We start from the raw sequence: 21,075 nt of genomic DNA on the forward strand, positions 1-21,075 counted from the left end.
TAATGAGCTCAGCCCCAAAAGGGGCAGAAACTTGCTTGCTTGTATGACTCTGTATAAATACTGAAGCCCTTCCTGGGAAGGGGGGAGGGTGGTGGTAAAGACTTGCCTACTTGCCTGCCCCTTCTGCAGTTTTGTTTGTCTCCTTTTTGCAGGATAAACGTGGAAGCATTCCAAACTTTTAACCTGTTGCATATTGATTTTGCTGGACCAAGATGAACCACAAGCCCCGTAGGGTCTCTAATAACCACATTATCTTGTCCATAAGAGTGGACATTGCAGAAGCATTCTGGGCAGCAGAGCACCATATAAATGCTCTGTGAGACACAAGTTTGAATTCTGCTTCCAGGGTATGGGCCAGCAAGCCCATCAACAACATTGAAAAGCTCTGGTGTGGAAAGAAAGAGGGTTGGAGAAGGCAAAAGAGGATAACATGGAATTCAAGCCTGAACATTCCTTTCATTCTAACGCATCAATCAAACACACTTAGATGTCTTCATCCCAATTATTTTCAGGAAGAATAATGGAAGTACTACCAAGGTTTGGCTTACACCACCTCCAAAAAAAGCAGGGCAAAGGGGAGCTACAGCTAATGGCCAGTATGTCAAGGGAGCAAGGGATCAAAGATGTTTGGGAAGCATTGCCCTAGGGGCTCTAACCTCTTGGGTAACATTATCTTGTCCATAAGAGTGAGCTTTGCTGAAGCATTTTGGGCAACAGGGCATCAGGCAAACTGCTTTGTGAGACATCAGTTTGAGTTCTGCTTCCAAGGGACGGGCCATCAAGCCCATCAAAAACACTGAAATGCCCTGATTTGGAAAGAAAGAGGGTTGGAGAAGGCAAAAGAGGTTAACATGAAATTCGAGCCTGAACATAATTAAGTAAGTCCCCTTTAAGGGGGAAATTAAGTCTCCTACAGGCTGAATTTCCCCAGAGAAAGAAGACATATAGGCAAAGGAGAGGACACTGGATTCCATTTCCACCATCCATCACAGGGCAGTTGAAGAGAATGGTCCACATGGAATGTTCAAGTGTCTGTTGAAGAGGACACAAGAAAATGGAGGTCAGGGAAGGGGCAGAGTGAGAGTCTAGTTCACCTGCCTCCAAGGATTAAGGTAACACATTCACACCCACAAGCATCTTTCTCCCTGTCTGCCCAGTCACAACTGGGAATCCATGCAACATTTTTTGCCCACTTGTAAATTCAAAGGAAGGATTAAAAGACACAATTGTGCAGAAACTCCCTTTCTTTGACTAGTTGAGTATATAGTATACCAGCCATTCTCAAGCTGGGTGAGTCACAAAACTGAGAAGCTGATAGCTGATAATGAAAAATGTACTGAGCCTTATGGAAACTGAAATGGAGCAGCATGTATACTTGTGAGTAGGCAAGCATGCCTCAGCTATTATCGAAGGCCAGGCAAAGGGGATTGCATGGCCACCAGAAAGGTCCTGATCCAATGAATCCGAAGCTCCACAAACGTACCAGAAGGTGCTCATCCCACCACAGTAAAAAGGATAAAAACAGAGACTTGAGCAGCTGGTGAAGTGAAACTTGATTTTTTTAGTCTTGTAAAGTTAGGTGAGTCCCACTAGAGCATCATTTTTAAAAGTGGGTCCCAGTGGAAAAAGTTTGGGAACCACTGTAATATATTATTAACTTCCTTGGCCATTGCTGCCTAGTGGTAGTTGGGAAGTGTAGTATCTAGACCAGGGGTGTCCAAAGTTTTTGGCAGGAGGGCCACATCATCTCTCTGACACTGTGGGCCAGGGGAAAAAAAGAATTAATTTACATTTAAAATTTGAATAAATTTACATAAGTTTACATAAATGAATATATTAAAGATGAACTTATATGAATGAATGAAAGTCTTGCAATAGCTCAAGACCTATAAAAGGCCTTGCGCAAAGCAAGGCTGGCCTTTTGTTTGCTGCCACTACTGCATCACAGATGTGAAACGGCAAGCAGTGGAGGGAGCCCTCATCCCACAACTCACGCAAGAGGTCAAACAGTTGCCCTCACGCTGAGAGCAGTTGCGTTGAACCAGTGCAGGCTCCAAAAAATCTCCTGAGGGCCAGAGGCTCATTGAAGACAGGGGTCTCCCTGAGGGCCGCATTGAGAGACCTCAAGGGCTGCATGTGGCCCCAGGGCCGGGGTTTGGGCACCCCTGATCTAGACCACAGGTTACCAACCCATGGTCTGGGGACCACAGGTGGTCCATGAGACCCTGAGAAGTGGTCTGGGAGGTCTTAGGAAAAAATGGCTTTAGACCTTTTCCACTGTCTCTCTGAGTGAGCAGTTCTTCATGAACCACCAGAGGGGGCGGAGAATGGAACGGATGCAGCTGCAGCAAATCCAGGCCAACCTGAAGCCTCCGGAGGAGAGCTGTGATCCTCTTGCTTTCAGAGGCTCTTCTGAAGCCCACAGAGGTCGAGCACATCTGCCTGCGGCCTCCGTGAACTTCAGAAGAGCCTCCAGACCAACTGGAGCTCAGTTGTGGTTGGGTTGGGGGGGGGAACTGCAGGTTTTGAATACCCGCAGTTTTTGTTAACTGTGGGGGTTCCGGAAATGGAACCCCCATGGATAATGAGGGCCACCTGTATCACAAATTTAAATGTAATTTTTGTGTGCAGTGGTGGGAGGTTGCATGTGGTCCACAATTCCAATTTTTGGTCAGTGGTCTGCGGTCTCCTAAAGATTGAGAACCACTGATCTAGATCAACATATGTTTCAGCTGGTACGGAATAAGATGCAGGTCTCTCTTCCCTAGGGTCGCCCCATCTTCATCCTGAATATTCTTCACCTTAGGTCACAATGGATTGTATTAAGCTTTGGACCCTACTGTTCACATTTGGTGCCTTGCTGCTGCTCACCATAGCTCTGTCTTCAAATTACTGGGTCAATGCAGAAAAATTCAGCTATGGACTGTGGACAATTTGCTGGAATAATAACACATGTCGTTCACATGGAATGAAAGCAGAGGGTAAGCTCTTCCCCACTAATTACGCTTACAGCAATTGTGGGGTACTATGCGGTTCAGTTCTCCAGGTTCAGCCTTGCCAATATGTTGTCTGAGGTGAAATGCTCAATTGGCCTCAGGGAAGGGGAGTCCAATCCTGACAGTCCGCTTGTCCAGGGGTAAGAATTCTGTGGTTGCATTCACTGGTCCTTTTCAAACCCTTTCCCTTCGGGGCCCCTTTCCATAGGTTTGCTAACCCTCCAGAATTGTCTTGGAGTCTCCCAGAATCAGTTCATAGGATTGCCAATTCTCCAGGATTGTCTGGAAGTCTCCAGTCAGAAATGATGCTGTTGCATGATGTCCTGCAGGGATTAGGTCTAGGTAGGTTCTGGGATTGGGGTGGACATGAACATGAGAACGCTGTGATAGATATTCTCCCCCCTGAACCAAAACATTTTTAATCTCATTCCTTTCTCTGCTTTTGCTTCTAGTGTACATTCACGTTACCCGAGCCTTCATTTTAACAGCAACAGTTCTCAGTCTCCTCTCCTTCATTGGCTGTTTCCTCTCTTTTTTCATTCCCCATATTGGAAATATATCTATCCTGAAGATGACCAGTATTCCCAGCTTTCTGGCAGGTATGACATTTAAGGTGTTATATTTCGCAAATTGGTTTCAGTTTGGCATGACCCTGTGTGCTCAGGCCTGAGAAGAACCCCTGTGAGACATTAAAAGATGAACTGTTGTGTGTTTCATATGATCTTGCATTTGGATGACAGGATGAAGCCCCTTGAGTAGTGAGTAGAATTACTAAGAGTCTCTTCTTGTGCCCAGTGAATCTGCTTTTGCTGCCTGCTGAAAGCAAGTAGCTCAGGATCCTGAGTTTGGAGAATACATTCTCCTGGCCTGGATTTGAATAAAGGTGCTAACGGTCTAACAACAACAACAACAACAACAACAACAACAACAATAATAATAATAATAATAGCAGCAGGGGATAGCAGAGTAGAAGAAAAAGAAAAAAAATAACAAATAACAAAGACTTACAAGCAGAAATTGAAAAGCTGCGGCAGAAGGAGACCAAAGCGATTACAGTGGTGATCGGTGCCCGGGTGCTATTCCAAAACACCTTGAAGAGCACCTGAACAGCATCGGGGCCACAGAAATTGCCATCCACCAACTACAAAAAGCAGCTTTACTGGGAACAGCTTACATCTTGCAACAATATTTATAACAGCAAAATAGGATAAAAACCAGGCATCCCAGGTCCTTGGGAAGGACCCGATGTCTGGATAAAACAAACCAGTCAATTACATCTATCTGATTGTGCAAAAATATCATCATCATCATGATCGGTATTTATATACTGCCTTCCCGGTCATTGGATTGGTCCTTCGGCTTTATTCATGAACAGGCTTTCTCTAACCCCCAAAGGAGTTTTTACAATGAACAGAGAAGTTCTATCTTTTAAGAACTGACTACATTCAGTCCCGTCACATTCTGGCTGCCTTCTCCTCCCACACAAAGAGCTTCAGACCTGGCTTCTTTGGCTGTCACTCAATAGTGCTCTGCTCAGCTTGTCAAGGTCTTGCTGCTTTTGGGGCCTCTGGTGTTCTTGAACAGGTGACCTTCAAATGATATCTTCGGGCATAATGACAACTCTACCCTCTATACCAGACCTCCTGCCCCCTGGAGATATACATGGGTCTGATCCTGATCTTTTGCAACCATTCACTTCTGCACCATTACTAAAGTCTTTTCCTTATCTTCAGAATATTTGTCATCTAGCACAGAACTCTTCCTCACCTGGACTCTTCCTCATCCTGTCTTAGCTTCATGTTAAGCCAGTGAGTTCTGCCCTGCAAAATGACATCGGCCCAAATCCTAACCAACTTTGCAGCACTGACATAGCTGTGCCAATGGGGCATGTGCTGCAACCTGCAGTTGGATGGTAACCATGGAAGCCTCCTCAAGATAAGGGAATGTTTGTTCCCTTATCTCAGAGTTGCATTGCTTCTACCCCAGTGCTGGAAAGTTGGTTAGGATTGCACCCATAATTCCCTAAAGCCATATTAATATATTTTTCCTCCATTTTTTGCCTCTAGGTTTTTTTTCCTTCATTGGCATGACGGTATTTGTGACTTCGGTTCGAAAGAATTATAAACGTGAAAACTTTTATTATTCCTTTGGTCCTGATTTGGCCTGGTCATCTGCCACGCTCCTAATTTTAAGTGGTGAGTACACATGGCAGGACGGTGTTGGAAAGTATGCATTCTGGCATCCTGCCCATACACCTGCACTACAGGACACCCCACTGTGTGGTATATCTCAGCTCCCTTCATTTGAACGGATCACCATGTTCTCCTCCAGAAAATGGAGGAGTCCTTCAGGGAATGAAGCTTTTGAACTGCAGCGGAACAGTTTCCTTATGTGGAGCTCTCCCTGCATAAGGAGCTCATCATAGCACATCATCTGAAGAGATTTGGACAAAAGGAAGATGAGACATGAAGTATTTGATGGGGTAAATTTGTAGTCATATGGAGCTCAGACAGCACTGGAACCATGGTGGAACTGCGTGGGCTTTGCTCTGTTACAGTGCTGACCCAGGTCCCCTTTGAGGTTTCATTTCTGAAAACATCTAGTGACTCCACTGAAGAACTCCAATTACTATGGCACTAGGTGGGTTGCGAGCCAATTTGAGGTGGATCTCCTTTCATTTCCATGTGTATTTTATTTTTAATACAATAGACTTGTTGCTCCCAAAGTATGTGACTGCATTTGGGGAAATATTAAGGATCAGTACTTTTAACAGGCTACTATCATATGCTTTTTAACAATGATAGTAAATGGGGCTTACTCCCAGGTAAGTGTGGATAGGATTGCAGCCTTTGGAATGTTCAGGGAATTGTTTTAAAGAGATGAGCAACAACTTGGAAGGGTTAGGAGGTTCTTCTTAAAATAAATTTTTAAACTATACTTGTTGTAAACATTTGATATATTTGCTAACTTAATTTAATTTGATTTTTCCATAAGGGGTGCTTGATTATGTCTGTTTTCACTCTTGATGATGTCACTTCCGGCCATGACATCACTTTTAGGTTAATGACATCACTTCCGGTGGGCCCTGATATATTGTAATTCTAAAAATTGGGTCCCGGTGCTAATATGTTTGAGAACCACTGATGTAGATATTGACATCAGGGAGACAACAGAGGGAGAAATGAAGATGGAGTAAATGGGCAAACATGGGAAGAATATCCAGTGATGCCTTTTCAAGTGTTGGGACATCAGAGGAAGAGCCCAAAGGTGTGATGCCAAGGACTTAATGGGGAAGGTGGGTTTTAAGAAGGAATTTGGAGGAAAGAGAGAGCAAGCCCACTGGGAGGCAGTTCCTTGCATTAGGAGCAACAAGAGAGAAATGGCAGAGCAGGAGGTCTTTGTTCTGTTGATGCCTGTTCTCTTTCATCGTCCCCCTTTTCCTGCTGCTTTTTCAACCGTTTTCTTCTGCTCTCAGGTATATTTTCTTTAAGAAAAATATCTGCCTTTGAATAATCAACATGGGGAAAGACAATGCTGTATCATCAGGATGACGCCTGGACGGATACTGAGTATGTGGAGGACAGACACATCTGCTCTTGGGGCAAAGTCAACCTGAACCAGACCCTAGACTTGAAAGGCAGTTTTACTGCAAGAAGAGGAGCGTAAGCATGGTGTGAACAATCAAATCTCCTGCCTCTGGTCCTCACATCCCTGCAGTGGCACTGACTTCTGGGTCTCCTACGCCTTGGTTTCTGTAATTGATTTTGCCTTCATTATATATGAGGTCTTTGAGGAAGTAAATTCTCTTTTCTGAGTTCATTTTCTGGCATTTGAAGGAAACAAGAATGGGAGTCTTTGCCAAATGAACTTCTCATATTTATCCCCAGGCTCGGACAGTGAACATCCTTCCCTTCCATTTTCCTCTCTTACCATGTTGCCTGTCCTCCACTACACAAGGCTGCTGAACAACTCCGGAAATCTCCACTGTTGTACAGACAGACCATCTTTAGGTAGCAAATGGTGTGCTCGGATCTCAGTGTGTTTTTGTGTTCATATATATTTATATTTCAATAAAAAGAACGTTCAGTTTCAACGTGCTCAGGTGCTGCTTTTTCAGGTGGCCATTAGTTGCAGCAACTGTTACTCTGCACGTGTCTGATCTCATCTGATCTCAGAAGCTAAGCAGGGTCAGGCCTGGTTAGTACTTGGATGGGAGACCACCTGGGAATACTGGGTGCTGTCGGCTTATATCATAGTCTTTCGAGACTGAAGGTTGCCAACCATGAAACATAAGCACAGTTTCTCTCTCTGGGGGAATAGTGAGGGAAGGGAGGCCCTGATTGGCAGCAGACACGGAGCAGGTTAGTGCTTGAACAAGCTTTTTGCACACCTGCCATCCCTTTACAGCCAAACCTTGGCTTGCATCTCTCTCTCTCTCTCTCTCTCTCCTTTTCCTTGGTCACACACTCTCTGTCTACCAGCAGCAGCAGTTTGATGATTTTGTCACCCAGAAACCTCCAGGAAGAAATTCTGTGGCCTGTTTGGCACTCGGAGCCCAACTCTTGCTGCCTTTCATTCTAACGCATCAATCAAACACACTTAGATGTCTTCATCCCAATTATTTTCAGGAAGAATAATGGAAATACTACCAAGGTTTGGCTTACACCACCTCCAAAAAAAGCAGGGCAAAGGGGAGCTACAGCTAATGGCCAGTATGTCAAGGGAGCAAGGGATCAAAGATGTTTGGGAAGCATTGCCCTAGGGGCTCTAACCTCTTGGGTAACATTATCTTGTCCATAAGAGTGAGCTTTGCTGAAGCATTTTGGGCAACAGGGCATCAGGCAAACTGCTTTGTGAGACATCAGTTTGAGTTCTGCTTCCAAGGGACGGGCCATCAAGCCCATCAAAAACACTGAAATGCCCTGATTTGGAAAGAAAGAGGGTTGGAGAAGGCAAAAGAGGTTAACATGAAATTCGAGCCTGAACATAATTAAGTAAGTCCCCTTTAAGGGGGAAATTAAGTCTCCTACAGGCTGAATTTCCCCAGAGAAAGAAGACATATAGGCAAAGGAGAGGACACTGGATTCCATTTCCACCATCCATCACAGGGCAGTTGAAGAGAATGGTCCACATGGAATGTTCAGGTGTCTGTTGAAAAGGACACAAGAAAATGGAGGTCCAGGAAGGGGCAGAGTGAGAGTGTAATTCTCCTGCATCCAAGGATTAAGGTAACACATTCACACACACAAGCATCTTTCTCCCTGTCTGCCTAGTCACAACTGGGAATCCACGCAACATTTTTTGCCTTGTAAATTAAAATCAAAGGAAGAATTAAAGGATACAATCGTGCAGAAAATCCCTTTCTTTGACTAGCTGAGCGTATAATATGCCAGCTATTCTGAAACTGGGTGAGTCACAAGCTATCAGCTGACAATGAAAAAGTACTGAGGTTTATGGAAACTTAAATGGAGCAGCATGTGTGTGTTTACTTGCGAGTAGGAAAGTATGCCTCAGCTCTTATCAAAGGCCAGGCAAAGGGAAACACAAGGACAGCAGATAGGTCCCAATTCAATGAATGCGAAGTTCAACAAACGAACCACAAGCTGCTCACCCCACTGTAGTAAAAAGTATAAAAACAGAGACTTGAGCAGCTGGTAATCATTTTTTTAATCATGTAAAGTTAGGTGGGTCCCACTAGAGCATCATTTTTAAAAGTGGGTCCCAGTGGTGAAAAGTTTGGGAACCACTGCAATATATTATTAACTTCCTGCAGGAAGAATATGACTGAATAGAGATATCTCTGAATGTAGAATAGCATCTGTGGATCAAGGAAGGGATGCTGATCCACAGGGCTGTGTTTAGGGGTTCACTGCTGTGATATGAGGCATGCACATAGTCCGGCGGTGGGCAGCTAAGGGCACAAGCCTAACCAGATCTACTCAGAAGTAAGTCCTATTTTGTTCCATGGGGCTTACTCTCAGGAAAATGTGGTTAGGATTGCAGCCACAGGCTGATGACAGAATCTCTTTACATGTCCGCCATCCTTGGTAGGCCTCTGGACTCATAGAGTACTGAGGCACCTGTACTGTGCGCTATTTGGCCACTGCTGCCTAATGCTAGTTGGGAAGTACAGTAGCTAGACCAACATAGGTTGCAGCGGGTATGGAATAAAATGCAACTCTCCCTTTCCCAGGGTCACCCCATCACTGCTCTGAATATTCCTCAGAGAGCTCAAAATGGATGGTCTTAAACTTTGCACCCTACTGTTCCATTTTGGTGCTTTGCTACTGCTCTCTGTAGCTCTGAATTCACATTACTGGGTCACAACAGAACGCTTCCACTTTGGACTGTGGACAATTTGCTGGAGAAATTACACATGTCATTTTCACGGGATGAAAGCAGATGGTAAGCCCTTACCTATTAGTTACATGTACAGCAACTGTGGGGTTATATGTAGTTCAATTCACAAAGTTCAACCTTGCCAATCTGTTGCCTGACGTGACACTCTCAATCGGCCTCATGGAAGGGGAGCCCTACTACCCAATCCTGACATTCCATGTGACCAAGGATAAGAATCCTGTGGTTGCATTCAAGTCCCCTTCAGGGACTTTGTCCATAGGATTGCTAACCCTCTAGGATTGTCTTGAGAGTCTCCCAGAATCAGTTCACAGGATTGCCAACCCCCCAGGATTGTCTGGGAACCTCCAGGAATCAGCATCATTCCCCAGGTCACTCCTCAAATGCTAGCTCTCTGCCAGGGAATCCTTGTGCAGCCAGCACCAAACACTTTCATGTGATAAAGTTTTGTTAGGAATGTTGGAGCTCTTGTCCAGCTCACTTCCTGGCAGGATACTTGGGCCTTGCCAGCAGGCAATAGTAATTCAGTGTTTTTCTGACAACAAGCCCAATACTCTGTAGATTTGGGGCAGGAGAGCCTGGAGACAGCACAAAGGACAGCGTAGGAGGTGCACTGGAGAACCTGGTAGACGTGCAGGCCATTGCTTTCGTGTTGGGATTTCTGGGGCATGAACATTCAGATCCTGGGCTGGCAGGGCAAATGATACCCTCTCCTCTTGTGGACACGGGTGGGGGCATTTTTTGTATGGTCTATAGAGGACAGTCTAGCACCTGACCGGTCTGTAAGCAATGGGCATGGTGTCAGGGACAGCACCCTAAAGGTGCCTGGCCTTTTCTTGGTCATGCTGACACTGGGTGTGTATGCACAACCCAATCCATTCATCCATTCCCGAAGTCCAAGACACCAAGCTGGACACTGAACATAGTCCATGCAATTTTTCACTAAAGAAGGAAGCAATGTGGCTGCAGCTTTTCCTGCTTGTTACTATTGTGTCCTTCTCACCCAGCCTCCCTTCCTCACCTGCTCAGCAGCACTCCTGGGGAGCTCTGAAGAACAACAAATGTCAGATGGGTTGGATGCCAGGTTTGTAGAAGGAATGTCTGAGAGGAGGCACTGGCGCCTGGACCCCTGATTCGTTGGAAGATTTCATGGAACTTGTTTGGTGCCAAGATGGAAAACTGGACTATGGGTGGAAGGGATGTTGCAGGGGTGGTGGAACTAGTGGGCAGGCATCCATGATTTTTTGCAAGAGGCATGGTGGGGTGACATTCCACATTCTGATCTTGGTGGAACAAACAACAAGCTGGCCCAGTCAGTAATGATGCTGTTGCTTGTGCCCTGCTGGGACTAGGTTTAGGTAGGTTCTGGGATTGGGGTAGAGATGAACATGAGACCTATGCAGTGTTAGAAATTCTCCCCCCGAACGGAAACATTTTTAATCTCATTCCCTTTCTCTTCTTTGCTTCTTCTAGTGTACATTCGAGTTACCGGAGGCCTCGTTCTATCAGCAACAATTCTCAGTCTCATCTCCTTCATTGGTTGCTTCCTCTCTTTTTACATTCCCCGCATTGGTCACGTATCTGTCCTGAAGATGACCGTAATTCCCAGCTTGCTGGCAGGTATGACATTTAAAGTGTTGTATTTCAATATTCAGAAATAGATATATTCCCAACAAGCTGGTTTCAGTTTTGCATATCCCTGTGTGTTCAGGCCTGACAGGAGACATAAAAAGATGAACTGTTGTGTGCTTCATATGTGACAGGATGAAGCCCCTTGAGTTGTCAGTAGAATTACGAAGGCCCAAATCCTAACCAACTTTTCAGCACTGGCATAGCTGTACCAATGGGGCATGTGCTGCACCCTGCAGTTGGGTGGCACTCATGCAGCCCTCCTCAAAGTAAGGGAATATTTGTTCCCTGACCTCGGAGCTGCATTGCACTTATGTCAGTGCTAGAAAGTGGGTTTGAATTGTGCCCGGAGAGTCCCTTCTCTTGCCAAACTCGGCCAATGGAGCTGCTTTTTTCTGCCTGCTGAATGCAAGTAGCTCAGGAACTAGACACTGGAGAACACATTCTCCTGGCCTGGATTTGAATCTAGTTGCTCATGGCCTGAATAGGTTTGATCCTGATCTTTTGCAATCTTCATCTCCTCCACTATTACTAAATCCATTCTGTATCTGAGGAACATCCAACATCTAGCACGGAAACCTTTGTCAACTCTTTTGTCCAATCTTCCCTTCATGCCGAGGCAAGGAGTTCTGCTCTGCAAGATGACATCATTCCGTAAAGCCATATTAATACTTCTCTCTCTCTCCACCCCCCCCCCCCCCGTCTTCTAGGTCTTTCTGCCTTTACTGCCTCAATATATTCACGAGCTTTGTTCGCAGAAGAATTAGTTATGTAATATTTTATTATACCTTTGTGCTGAATTCACCTGGTCATCTTCCATTCTCCTTCTTTTAAGTGGTGAGTACACAATTCAGGACAGTGTTTAATCACAGGACATCATCTGAAGAGATCTGGACCACAAAAGATGATACATGAAGTTACTGATTGGAGCCTCTATAGAAGGGGTAAATTGGAGTCACATGGAGCTCAGGTAGCATTGGAATTGTGGTGGGAGTGGGTAGGCTTTAATTGTGTTGTCACGGTCCTGATGCAGGTCTCCTTCAAGATATCATTTTTGAAAACATCATTCCTTTTCATTTGAAGAACTCTAGTTGTTTTGCATTTTCTTTACATGTTCCATCCCCCCCCCCCAATTCATTTTTGTAATGGGGAGTTATAAGAATGTGAGATTAAGAACATAACATAAGAACAGCCCCACTGGATCAGGCCATAGGCCCATCTAGTCCAGCTTCCTGTATCTCACAGCGGCCTACCAAATGCCCCAAGGAGCACACCAGATTGCTAAATATTTATTTATTTATTTGCAGAATTTATATCCCACCTTTCCACTCCAGAAAAGAGCACTCAAGGCGACTAAATAGGTCTTTTGTCCTCCTTCTTCCTAAATTAAAAAGGGTATCAGAGCTCCTTCTACCTTCTATTGGTTGTCTGGTTTTTGAGGCGAAAAAAATGACAGTGATGGTGAATTTTTATAGTGGTAATTACCTGGTAATTTCTATAGCGTGGTAAATTCAGTCCCTGCCCTGAGGAGCTAACAGAGTAGATACTGACCCCAGAGGGAGAACAGAGGAGGAACGAAGTTGGAATCAAAGGGCAAACATAGCAAGAATGTCCAATTGTTTCAGTGATGCCTTTTCATGTGTTGTGACCTCAGTGGAAGAGGTCAAAGGTGTGATACAAAGAGCTTCGTGGGGAGGGTGGGATTTGAGAAGGAATCTGGAGGGAAGAAAGAGTAAGGAACTCACAAGTGTTCCCACTGGGTGGCAGTTCCTTGCATTAGGAACAGCAAGAGAGAAAAGGCGGAATCATTACCGAGAGCCAGAGATCTTTGTTCTGTTCATACCTGTTCAACAGGAGATCTGTTTGTTCTGTTCTCTTTCTTCATCCCTCTTTTTTTACTCCTTTTCCATCTCTTTTCTCCTGCTCTCAGGTATATTATCTTTAAGAAGGATACCTATCTCCGAGGAATAAGCATGGGGAAAGACGTTGCGATGACACTGGGATGCACATTGTGATGACATCTGGAGTGATACTGAGAAACTGAAGAAGAGAAGCTTCTGTTCTTGGGGTGAAGTCAACCTGAACCAGACTCTAGGCTTGAAAGGGAATTTGACTGCAAAAGGAGGAGAGTGAGCTTTGCCTGGACAATCAAATCTCCTGCTTCTGGTCCTCACATTCTTGCAGTGGGACTGACTTCTGGGTCTCTCTATCTCTTTGTTTCTGTGATTAATTTTGCATTTATTATATTTTGTTCTTCGAGGGAGGACATTGTCTTTTGTAAGTTCATTTTCCGGTATTTGAAGGACACCAGAATGGGAGTCTTTCTCAAATACGCTACCCAAATTTATCCCTCATCTTGGAGACTGAGCCTCTCAGCCTTCTATTCTACTCTCCCACCATATGGCTGTGTCTGCCTTCCTGCTAGACAAGGCTGCTGAATAACTCCAGACAGGTCCAGTGTTGTACAGAGAGACCATCTTTTGGTCGCAGATAGTACTTGGATCTCAATGTCTTTTTATATTTCAATATAAATTTTATATTTCAATAAAAAGAACGCAATCAATTTCGTGGGGTGCTCAAGAGCTACTTTTTAAGTCGGCCATGTAACACAAGCACGACTGACTGGTGAGGGAAGGAAGGCTCCAGTCGGCACCAGATATGGAGCAGGTTAACGCTTGCACAAGCTTTTTGCACACCTGCCCCCCCCCCATTTGCAGCCATACCTTGGTGTGCATTTCTCTCTCTCTAGCAGCAGCAGCAGTTTGTTAATTCTGTCAGTCAGACACCTCCAGGAAGAAATTCTGTGGTGTATTTGCACTTGGAGCCTGACTCTTGCTGGCTTTCATTCTAGTTGTAGCAATCAAACATGCTGAGCTTCCTTCATTCCAATTATTTTCAGGGAGAAAAACTGAAGGACTAGCAAGGCCCAACTTATGCCACCCCAAAATAGTAGGGCAATGGGGAGCCACATCTAACGGCCAGTATGTCAAGGGAGCCGGGGGTCAAAGAAGTTTGGGAAGCCGAGGGGCTCTAACAACTTGGCTAACATTATCTTGTTCATAAGGGATAAGACATTAGGGGAATTTGGGGCAAGAAAACATCATGCAAACTGCTTTGTGAGACATGAATTTGAGTTCTGCTTCCAAGGGATGGGCCATCAAGTCCATCAAAACACTGAAATGCCCTGATTTGGAAGAAAGAGGGTTGGAGAAGGCAAAAGAGGTTAACATGAAATTCGAGCCAGAACATAATTAAGTAAGTCCCCTTTAAGGGGGAAATTAAGTCCCCTACAGGCTGAATTTCCCCAGAGAAAGAAGACATATAGGCAAAGGAGAGGACACTGGATTCCAGTTCCACCATCCATCACAGGGCAGTTGAAGAGAATGGTCCACATGGAATGCTCAGGTGTCTGTTGAAGAGGACACAAGAAAATGCAGATCAGGAAAGAGGCAGAGTGAGAGTCTAGTTCACCTGCACCCAAGGATTAAGGTAACACATTCACACACACAAAAGCATCCTCCTTCCTAGCTACCCAGTCACAACTGGAATCTGTGAAATTTTTGCAGGTCCCACTTGTAAATTAAAATTAAAGGAATAATTAAAAGACATATTCACTCAGACAATCCCTTTCTTTGATTATCTCAGTGTATGATATATAAGCCGTTCTCAAACTGTGGGTGTGTTGCTAAAGTCTTAAGCTGATAGCTGAGAAAGAAAAATGTATTGAGACTGACCTAGGGAGAGGGAAACTGAGTTGCGCGTGCATGTTTTCTCGTGAGTAGGCAAACGTGCCTTGGCTCTTGTCAGAGGCCAGGCAAAGGGGAAAGCAGGCCACCAGAAAGGTCCCAATCCAATGAATGCAAAGTTCAACAAACAAACCAGAAGGTGCTCAGCCCACCATAGTAAAAAGGATAAAAACAGAGCCGAACAGCCAATAAAGTGAAGTGTTTTTGTTTTTTTCAGTCTTGTAAAGCTAGGTGGGTTCCACAAGAGTGTCATTTTAAAAAGTGGGTCCCAGTGGCACAAAGTTTGGGAACCACTGTAATATATTATAACTTCCTGCAGGAAGAATATAATAGATATAATAGATATAATAGAGATATATCTGAATGTAGAATAGCATCTGTGGATCAAGGAAGGATGCTGAGAAGGGCTGTGTTTAGGGGTTCAATGCTGTGATATGAGGAATGCACACAGTCCTGCGGTGGGCAGCTAAGGGCACAAGCCTAACCAGATTAGAAGTAAGTCCTATTTTGTTCAATGGGGCTTACTCTCCGGAAAGTGTGGTTAGGATTGCAGCCACAGGCTGATGACAGAAACTCTTTACATGTCCACCATCCTTGGTAGGCCTCTGGACTCATACTGAGGCACCTGTACTGTGCTCTCCTTGGCCATTGCTGCCTAGTGGTAGTTGGGAAGTACAGTAGCTAGACTAACAGATGTTGTGGCTGGTATGGAATAACATGCAGCTCTCCCTTTCCCAGGGTCACCCCGTCATTGCTCTGGATATTCTGCAGATAGTTCACAATGGATGGTCTTAAGATTTTGACCCTACTGTCAAATTTTGGTGCCTTGCTACTGCTCACCATAGCTCTGTCTTCAAATTACTGGTCCAACACAGATGACTTCCACTATGGACTGTGGAAAATTTGCTGGAGAAATAACACTTGTCATTCATACGGGATGAAAGTAGATGGTAAGCCTTTCCTACTAGTTACATGAACAGCAACTATAGGGTTATAAGTGGTTCAGTTCTCCAGGTTCAGCCTTGCCAGTATGTTGACAGAGGCAAAACTCTCAATCAGCCTCATGGAGGGGGCCCCCAATCCTGACAGTCTGTGTGACCAGGGGTAAGAATTCTGTGGGTGCATTCGCTGGTCCTTTTCAAGACCTCGCCCTTCAGGGAAAACTTTCAGCAGTGACCTGTCTATAGGATTATCAACCCTCCAGGATTGTCTGGGAGTCTCCCAGCATCAGTATCATTCCCCAGGTAAATCCAGAAAGCATCCTAGAGTAGAACCAGGACTTCCCAACATTATATGATGTTGGGGGGGAAAACGAGACACCTCCAAGAGTAGCTTCAGTCGAGCTGGTGATGCTAGTCCTTGCGTAGCAGTCACTGAGCGCCTTCATGTGATAAAAGGTTTGTCAGGAATGTTTGAGCTCTTTTCCCACTTGCTTGCTGGCAGGATTCTTGGGCCTTGCCAGGAGGTGACTTGAATTCAGTGTGTTTCTGACAACAAGTCTGGTACTTCATAGTTTTGGGGCAGGAGGCCCTGAAGGCAGAACAAAAGAGAGGAGAAGAGGAGTGCTAGAGAACCTGGTAGACATGCAGGCCATTGCTTCCATGTTGGGATTTCTGGGACATAAGCATTCAGACCCAGGACTGGCGGGAAAATGATACCCTCTCCTCTCGTGGACATGGGTAGGGGCATTTTTTTGTCCAGTCTGTAGGGGACAGTCTAGCACCTGACTGGTCTGTAAGCAATAGGCATGGTGTCAGGGACAGTGCCCTAAAGGTGCCTGGCCTTTTTCTTGGTTATGCTGACACTGGTTGTGTGTGCACAACCCAATCCATTCTCAAAGTCCGAGACACCGGATTGGACACTGGATATAGTCCGTTCAATCTTTCATGAAAGAAGGAGGCTGCAGCTTTTCCTGCTTGTTACTGTTGTGGTCTTCTCACCCGGGCCTCACCTGCCTCATATTCTCTTCCTCACCTGCTCTGCAGCACACCTGGAGAGTTCTGAAGAACAACGTAGGATGGGTTGGATGCTAGGTTTGCAGAGAGAACAGGTGCCTGGACACCTGATTCGTTGGAAGATTTTATGGGAGTGGTCTGGTGCCAAGATGGAAAATTGGACTATGGATGGAGGGGATGTTGCAGGGGTGGTGGAACTTGGCAAAACTGTGTGATTTTTTTGCTGGAGGCATGGTGGGATGTCATTCCCCACCTGATCTTGGTGCAACGAAACAACAAACGGGCCCAGTCAGTTTTTGATGCTGTTGCTTGATGTCCTGCAGTGATTAGTTCTAGGTAGGTTCCGGGACTGGGGTAGAGATGAACATGAGACCTACGCTGTGATATTCTCCCCCTGAACGGAAACATTTTAATCTCATTCCCTTTCTCTGTTTTTACCCCTTTTAGTGCACATTCACGTTACCCGAGCCTTCCTTTTAATGGCAACAGTTCTTGGTCTCCTCTCCTTAATTGGCTGTTTCCTCTCTTTTTTCATTCCCCGCATTGGTCACGTATCTGCCCTGAAGATGGCCAGTATTCCCAGCTTTCTGGCAGGTATGACATTTAAAGTGTTGTAGTTCAATATTCAGAAATAGATACATTCCCAACAAATTGGTTTCAGTTTGGCATGTCCTCTGCGAGCTCAGTCTGAGAAGAGCCCTTGTGAGTCATAAAAAGATGAAGTCTTGTGTGCTTCATATGTTCTTGCATTTGGGTGACAGGATGAAGCCCTTTGATTGGTCAGTAGAATTATGAAGAGTCTCTTCTCATGCCGAGCTGGGCAAATGGACCTGCTTTTGCCGCCTGTTGAATGTGAGTAGCTCAGGAACTAGACATTGGAGAATACAGTCTCCTGGCCTGGACTTGAATACAGGAGCTGATTGTCTAAATGGGTCTGATCCTGATCTTTTGTGACCTTTGTCTTCTCTGCCATTACTAAAGCCCTTTCCTTACCTTTGAAATATCCATCATCTAGAACAGAACCCTTCCTTACTCCTCTGGTTTAATCTTCCCTTTGTGCCAAGCCGGGGAGTTCCGCTCTGAAAAATGAATCCTACCCTAAAACCACATTAATACCTTCCCCCCTTTTTTTGTCTAGGTTTTTCTTCCGTGATTGCCATGACTGTATTTTTGGGTTCTACACAGATATGAAAATAATACATATTATCATCCCTTTGGTCCTCATATGACCTGCCTTCTATCGTTCTTTTAATTTAAGCGGTGAGTACACATTTCAGGACAGTGTTGAAAAGTAGTAGTCTGGCATCCTGCCCATACAACTGTACTGGAGGACACCTCACTTTGAGGTACATCTCAGCTCCATCGTTTGAGCTGATCACCATATTCTCCTCTGGAGCATGGAGGAATCATCGTGGAAATGAAGCTTTCTGCCTGGTGTGGAAGACTCTCATTCTTGTTGCCTCCCGATGTGGAGCTCTCCCCACATAAGGAACTCGTCACAGCACATCATCTGAACTGATTTGACCACAAGAAGATGTTCCATGAAGTGCTTGATTGGGGCCTCTATAGATGGGTAAATTGGAATCACATGGGCTAATGCAGCATCAGAACCATGGTGGGAGTGGGTGGGCTTTAACGTTTTGCCCTGTCATTTTTCTGACCCATGTCCCCTTCAAGGTTTCATTTTGAAAACATCATTCCATTTCTTCAAACTCCAGTTGCTTTGGTGCTTTCTTTCCACATTCCATCCCCCCCCATTCATTTATGTAACAGAGCTATGAGAAAGGCAGACGGCTAAAGGCACCTTTTGTCCTCCTTCTTCCTAAATTAAAAGGGTATCAGAGCCCCTTCTGTCTGTCTGGTTTTCGGAGAACAAAGATGACACTGATGCTTAATTTCTGTAATGCCAACCATTTACCTGATAATTTATGTAGTGTGGAAAGTCCAGTCCCTGCCCTGAGGGGCTTACAATGTACATCCATAGTTCTCCAACTATTGGTTGGAATCCACTAGGTGGGTCGCAAGCCAGTTTGAGGTGGATCCCCTTTCACTTTCATGTGTATTTTATTTTTAATATATAGACTTATTGATTCTAAAGTACATGATTGCATTTGGGGAAATGTTACAGATACTTTTAACAGGCTACTAGGTATATGTTTTGAATCATAATCAATGGGGCTTACTCCAAAGCAAGTTTTCAGCCTTTGGGATGATTGGGAATTTTTTTTTTTAACAGATCAGGAACTGCTTGGAAGTGTTTGGAGGGTTCATCTTAAAATAAATACATTTTTAAACTTATACGGTGTAAACCTTCAATGTATTTGCTTACTTAAAGCGCAATCCTAAGATTGCACTGGGCCGGTGCAAATTCCTTGCACTGGCTTGGGAGGGTCTTAAACATGCCATAAAGCACATTTGCACCTTCCTGATAGTCAGCTGGGCCGGTGCAAGGATGCGTGCTGGCCCATGGAAGCTGCATTTAGCTTCCGGGCCAAAGGAGCAAGGTAGATGTACACCAGCCGAGCTCGACCTCAAACGGGTCTGAAGGGGGAGGGAGGGGTGGGGAGGAGGCATTCCTGGGCATGGGTTGGTGGAAGGAGAGCAGGGGGTGGGGCCAAGACTTGGCAATTGTGCTGGATTCTGACACTATTCCTGGGCAGCCCAGGCAACTCCGGGAGAGCAAGTGACTCACAACAAGTGTTCCCACTGGGAGGCAGTTCCTTGCATTAGCAGTAACAAGAGAGAAAAGGCAATCATTACAAGGAGCAGGAGGTCTTTGTTCTGTTGATGCTTGTTCTCTTTCATTGTCCCCCTTTTCCTGCTGCTTTTCCATCTCTTTTCTTCTGCTCTCAGGTATATTGTCTTTAAGAAGAATACCTGCCTCCGAATAATCAGCTTGGGGAAAGACATTGCTGCCTCATTGGGAGGACATCAGGAATGATACTGACAATGTGGAGGACAGACACTTCTACTCTTGGGGCAAAGTCAATCCGAACCGGACTCTAGACTTGAACGGGGCAGTTTAACTAGCGAGCTTTGCATGGACAATTAAATCTCCTGCTTCTGGTCCTCACATTCCTGTAGTGGAACTGGCTTCTGGGTTTTCTATCTCTTGGTTTCTGAGCTTGATTTTATCTTCATTGTATTCGAGGTCTTTAAGGAAGGAAATTTTCCTTTCTGAGTTCACGTGCTGGCATTTGAAGGCCACAAGAATGAGAGTCTTTGCCAAATGCAATTCCCATATTTATCTCCAGACTCAAGACCGAACCCCTCTGCCTTCCATTTTACTCTCCCAAAATTTTGCCTTGTCTGTCCTCCCACTAGACAAGGTTGCTGAACAACTCCAGACCTCCAATACTGTACAGAAAGACCATCTTTTGGTGGAAAATAGAGTGTTTGAGATCATATAAATCTGTGGCCTGTTTGATGCTCGGAGCCTGACTCTTGCTGCCTTTCATTCTAGCACAGCAATCAAACAAACTTAGCTCCCTTCATTCCAATAATTTTCAGGGAGAAAAATTAAAGGACTACCAAGACCTGGTTTACATCACTTCCAAAAAAAAGTAGGGTAATGGGGAGCCACATCTAACAGAGAGAAGGTCAAGGGAGCCGGGGGTCGAAGACGTTTGGGAAGCAGTGCCTGAGTGGCTCTAGCCACTTATCCTTTCCATAAGGGAGAAGGCATTGGGAGCATTTGGGGCAACAAAGCACAATGCAAACTGCTTTGTGAGACATGAATTTGAGTTCTGCTTCCAAGGGACGGGTCATCAAGCCCATCAAAAACACTGAAATGCCTTGATGTGGAAAGAAAGAGGGAAAGAAAGAGAAGGCAAAAGAGGTCAACATGAAATTCAAGCCTGGTCATAATTTAAAAGGGGGAAATTCTAAGGGAAATTCCCCTTTAAGGAGGAAATTAAGTCCCCTACACACTGAATTTCTCCATTGAGAGAAGACATGCAAATAAAGGAGAGGACACTAGATTCCAGTTCCACCATACATCACAGGGCAGTTGAAGAGAATGGCCCACATGGAATGTTCAGGTGTCTGTTGAAGAGGACACAAGAAAATGGAGGTCTGGGAAGGGTCCGACTGAGAGTCTAGTTCGCCTGCATCCAAGGATTAAGGTGACACATTCAGACACACAAGTATCTTTCTCCTTTCTTGCCCAGTCACAACTGGGAATCTATGCAACATTTTTTGCCCACTTGTAAATTAAAATCAAAGGAAGAATTAAAAGACATAATTATGCAGAAAATCCCTTTCTTTGACTAACTGAGCGTATAATATACCAGCCATTCTCAAGCTGGGTGAGCTACAAAACTGAGAAGCTGATAGCTGATAACAAAACTGAGAAGCTGATAGCTGATAATGAAAAATGTACTGAGCCTTATG

The 21,075-nt window shown here is 44.9% G+C and overlaps 1 pseudogene; it reads left to right on the forward strand.

Moving 5' to 3' along the window:
* The first annotated feature begins 7,122 nt into the window (after positions 1–7,122).
* Positions 7,123–7,242, forward strand: LOC136662015 (5S ribosomal RNA; annotated as a pseudogene).
* Positions 7,243–21,075: the final 13,833 nt, after the last annotated feature.

This window comes from Tiliqua scincoides, chromosome 10, assembly GCF_035046505.1.
Source record: "Tiliqua scincoides isolate rTilSci1 chromosome 10, rTilSci1.hap2, whole genome shotgun sequence".
Taxonomy (NCBI): Eukaryota; Metazoa; Chordata; class Lepidosauria; order Squamata; family Scincidae; genus Tiliqua; species Tiliqua scincoides.